Source organism: Solanum tuberosum, unplaced genomic scaffold (genome assembly GCF_000226075.1).
Source record: "Solanum tuberosum cultivar DM 1-3 516 R44 unplaced genomic scaffold, SolTub_3.0 scf00051, whole genome shotgun sequence".
Taxonomy (NCBI): domain Eukaryota; kingdom Viridiplantae; phylum Streptophyta; class Magnoliopsida; order Solanales; family Solanaceae; genus Solanum; species Solanum tuberosum.
In genome coordinates this window covers 1,799,083-1,804,591 of record NW_006238978.1, presented here as the reverse complement: position 1 = coordinate 1,804,591, position 5,509 = coordinate 1,799,083, and the positions used below count along the sequence as shown (strand labels likewise).

The following is a 5,509-nucleotide window of genomic DNA, read 5'->3' as shown; positions in this document are numbered from 1 at the left end:
AGGCAAAGAAGAGAAAATAATAAATTTGCAATCTATCGGTAAGGATCATTTAAGGAAATATATTCTACCTAATTCAATCACGATGATGGAAGCTTCATTCAATAAAACATTTATCTATTATTACATGCTGCACAAGTAAATATAAATAATTGTAATTGAAATAGTTATTGATAATTGTTCCTTCCCTTCTAATTGAATTAGACTTAGCACTTATGACGTGTTGTTAAATAGTGTATGAATTGACGCATTATCTCTTGAATGTATTCCTTCAGAAATATTATTGAGTTCTTTTTACAATCCTTTTGAAATCCATATTTTCGTCAATCTTGTATGTGATCTCATAACAATGTGCATCTAGAAACTTCATCCTAAAATTATTTAAGCCTAATCACCCAAATTCAAGCTGACGTATCTGTAGGTTTTTTTCAAGAATTATTTTTATCCTAAAAGATATGATTTTTCTTATAAATCGGGTATATAACAATTGATAAATTCATAATCGCATTTTTACTATGAATGCCCAGTTATATGCGATCTCCAAACAATGTACATTTGATATCTTTATCCTAAAATTATTTACTAGTCATTACCAAAATTCCAGTTGACATATGTATAGATTTTTTCAAAAGTCATTGATCTTATCCTTAAAGATATCAGTATTTCTGAATATGGTATGCTAATTAATAAGTCCACAAATACATTTTTACTATAAATGCTCAGTGCAATCTCTTTCATAACCCCCATCAACAAAAAATCTATTCTTTTTCATCGTTTATTACATCTCACGCAAGGTTTCTACTTATTAACTTTATATTTATAAGATTTTTAATGTATAAGTGTATGCATGTGTGGTTTTCATGAGATTATTTACTATTCTAAACTAATTACTGTTATGATTTTATTTCATGTGTAGCTAAACTGAATACTTTCATCAACAACAACAAAAAGTTTAACAAGAAGAAAGTGGTGTTCATAATGGGAGCAACAGGAACGGGAAAATCTCGTCTCTCTATTGACCTTTTCACCCATTTTCGAGGAAAAATAATCAACTCGGACAAAATGCTAGTCTATATGGGACTTGATATCGTGACCAACAAGATCACACACGCTGAGAAACAAGGTGTACGGCACTATTTGCTAGGTATACATATTCGAAAAAAACATTTTTTGTGATTAGTTTATTTTAATGTGAATATTAATTGATAGTTGTTTTGTTTAACCATTTTTTAGGTGAAATTGAGCCAGATTCCACTTCACGGCTGAAGATTTCTGTCTGAAGTCCATTGTCTACATAGAAAATATTTTGAAGACTCAATGTGTTCCAATTATTGTTGGAGGGTCAAACTGTTATATTGGAAAACTTGTGGAAGACCTTGTGTTTATGTAAAAATATAAGTATGACAGTTGCTTTATTTAGATTGATGTAGAGCAATCAGTCTTGAACCGTAGAGTTGACACGAGGGTTGATGAAATGGTCAATGCAGGTAGTTTTTGTAGTTATTTTATATATGAATCAAAAAATAATAATGACTCTAACTAAAACTTTTCTGACATAGTTTTCTTAATAACACTTTTTGTTTTCATATATATGTTCAACTAAATAAAACTATTCTTAAATTTATGTTTATGAAGGGCTGGTGAATGTGGGGCGGCAAATTTTCAATCCAGATGCAGATTACACCAAAGGAATCCGATGGTCCATTGGTGTACCTGAAATGGACAACTATTTAATAGAAGAAAAAATATAGACGAAGATGATGAATCAAAGAAGATGATTCTTCAAGCTTCAATTTCACGTATCAAGGGTAATACTCGTATAATAATTTGTAACCAACTTGACATGATTCAACGATTTATAAATGAGAAAATGTGGTCGGTTCATCATATTATTGCTACTGACGTTTTCAAAGAAGATAGGAAAGAAGATGTTGACGAAACATGGAGGAATACTGTTTTGCAACCATGCCTAGATATTGTGAAAGGATTTCTCAAAAAGGTGATTACAATATTATTATTGAGTGTACATAAACTATCATTATCTCTATCTTGTGTTCTTTTGTTTCTTGGTCACTTTAATTTTTCACTTATTTTGTACAGTTTGTGTCGAACTACATATATATATACTGTTCTTGCCTGTAAAAACATTGTTATTTATAGAGTAAATGTTTAACCTACACAAAAATATTTATTTTAAGGTGTGAGCCAAGTCCAAGTCTTCGATATTTAATAAATATTAATAAAAATACATATTTACACAATTACATGAGATCATTTTTAATGTCAAGGTAATAGAGTGAAAAAATAAATGACTATAAATGTTTGGGATGATTCTAACCTTAAAGAATTTGAAAGAATAAAATTCTTAACTCCAAATTTAAAATAGTTACGTAGACAAAGAAGAGAAAAATAATAAATTTGCAAGCTATCGGTAAAGATCATTTAAGAAAATATAATCTACCTAATTCAATCACGATGATGGAAGCTTCATTCAATAAAACATTTATCTATTATTACATTATGCACAGGTAATTATAAATAATTGTAATTGAAATAGTTATTGATAATTGTTCCTTCCCTTCTAATTGAATTAGACTTAGCACTTATGATGAGTTGTTGATTAGTGTATGAATTGAAGCATTATCACTTGAATGTATTCCTTCAGAAATATTATTGAGTTCTTTTTACAAGCCTTTTGAAATACATATTTTCGTCAATCTTGTATGTGATCTTCATAACAATGTGCATCTAGAAACTTCACCCTAAAATTATTTAAGCCTAATCACCCAAATTCAAGCTGACGTATCTGTAGGTTTTTTCAAGAATTATTCTTATCCTAAAAGATATGATTTTCTTTATAAACTTTGTATATAACAATTCATAAATTCATAATCGCATTTTTACTATAGATGCCCAGTTATATGCGATCTCCAAACAATGTACATTTGATAACTTTATCCTAAAATTATTTACTAGTCATTACCGAAATTCCGTTTGACATATGTATAGATTTTTGAAAAGTCATTGATCTTATCTTAAAAGATATCAGTATTTCTGAATATGGTATGCTAGTTAATAAGTCCACAAATACATTTTACTATAAATGCTCAGTGCAATCTCTTTCATAACATCCATCAACAAAAAATCTATTCTTTTACATCGTTTATTACATCTCACGCAATGTTTCTACTTATTAACTTTATATTTATCAGATTTTTAATATATGAGTGTATGCATGTGTGGTTTTCATAAGATTATTTACTATTCTAAACTAATTATTGTTATGATTTTATTTCATGTGTAGCTAAACTGAATACTTTCATCAATAACAACAAAACGTTCAACAAGAAGAAAGTGGTGTTCATATTGGGATCAACAGGAACGGGAAAATCTCGTCTCTCTATTGACCTTTTCACCCATTTTCGAGGAGAAATAATCAACCCGGACAAAATGCTAGTCTATAAGGGACTTGATATCGTGACCAACAACATCACACACGCTGAGAAATAAGGTGTACGGCACTATTTGCTAGGTATACATATTCGAAAAAGACATTTTTTGTGATTAGTTTATTTTAATGTGAATATTAATTGACAGTTATTTTGTTTCACCATTTTTTAGGTGAAATTGAGCCAGATTCCGACTTCACGGCCGAAGATTTCTGTCTGAAGTCCATTGTCTATATAGAAAATATTTTGAAGACTCAATGAGTTCCAATTATTGTTGGAGGGTCAAATTCTTATATTCGAAAACTTGTGGAAGAACTTGTGTTCATGTTCAAATATAAGTATGACAGTTGCTTTATTTAGATTGATGTAGAGCAATCAGTCTTGAACCGTAGAGTTGACACGAGGGTTGATGAAATGGTCAATGCAGGTAGTTTTTGTAGTTATTTTATAAATGAATCAAAACATAATAATGACTCTAACTAAAACATTTCTTACATAGTTTTCTTAATAACACTTTTGGTTTTCAAATATATGTTCAACTAAATAAAACTATTCTTTAATTTATTTTGTATGTAGGGCTGGTGGATGAGGTGCGACAAATTTTCATTCCAGATGCAGATTACACCAAAGGAATCCGATGGTCCATTGGTGTACCTGAAATGGACAACTATTTAATAGAAGAAAAAAATATAGACGAAGATAATGAATCAAAGAAGATGATTCTTCAAGCTTCAATTTCCAGTATCAAGCGTAATACTGGTATATTAATTTGTAACCAACTTGGCAAGATTCAACAATTAATAAATGAGAAAATGTGGTCGGTTCATCATATTATTGCTACTGACGTTTTCAAAAAAGATAGAAAAGAAGTTGTTGACGAAGCATGGAGGAATACTGTTTTGCAACCATGCCTAGATATTGTGAAAAGATTTCTCAAAAAGATGATTACAATATTATTATTGAGTGTACATAAACTATGATTATCTCTATCTTGTGTTCTTTTGTTTCTTGGTCACTTTAATTTTTGACCTTTTTTGTACAGTTTGTATCGAACTACAGATATATATACTATTCTTGCATGTAAAAACATTGTTATTTATAGAGCAAATATTTAACCTATATAAAATTATTTATTTTAAGGTGCGATTCAAGTCCAAGTCTTCGATATTTAATATATATTAATAAAAATACATACTTACACAATTACATGAGATCATTCTTAATGTCAAGGTAATAGAGTGAAAAAATAAATGACTATAAATGTTTGGGATGATTCTAACGTTAAAGAATTTGAAAGAATAAAATTCTTAACTCCAAATTTAAAATTGTTACGTAGACAAAGAAGAGAGAAATAATAAATTTGCAAGCTATCGGTAAGGATCATTTAAGGAAATATAATCTACCTAATTCAATCACGATGATGGAAGCTTCATTTAATAAAATATTTATCTATTATTACATGATGCACATGTATTTATAAATAATTGTAATTGAAATAGTTATTGATAATTGTTCCTTCCCTTCTAATTGAATTAGACTTAGCATTTATGATGTGTTGTTAAATAGTGTATGAATTGACGCATTATCACTTTAATGTATTCCTTCTGAAATATTAATGAGTTCTTTTGACAAGCCTTTTGAAATCCATATTTTCGTCAATCTTGTATGCGATCTTCATAACAATGTGCATCTAGAAACTTCACCCTAAAATTATTTAAGCCTAATCACCCAAATTCAAGCTGACGTATCTGTAGGTTTTTTTCAAGAATTATTCTTATCCTAAAAGATATGATTTTCTTTATAAATTTTGAATATAACAATTCATAAATTCATAATTGCTTTTTTACTATAGATGCCAAGTTATATGCGATCTCCAAACAATGTACATTTGATAACTTTATCCTAAAATTATTTACTTGTCATTACCAAAATTCCAGTTGACATATCTATACATTTTTCAAAAGTCATTGATCTTATCCTAAAAGATATCAGTATTTCTGAATATGGTATGCCAATTAATAAATCCACAAATACATTTTACTATAAATGCTCAATGCAATCTC

The 5,509-nt window shown here is 28.8% G+C and overlaps 1 pseudogene; it reads left to right on the top strand.

Annotated features, from left to right (window-relative positions):
- LOC102586904 (adenylate isopentenyltransferase 5, chloroplastic-like) overlaps window positions 1–4,117 on the top strand; it is a 5,578-nt pseudogene extending 1,461 nt beyond the window's left edge.
- The last annotated feature ends 1,392 nt before the right edge of the window (window positions 4,118–5,509 follow it).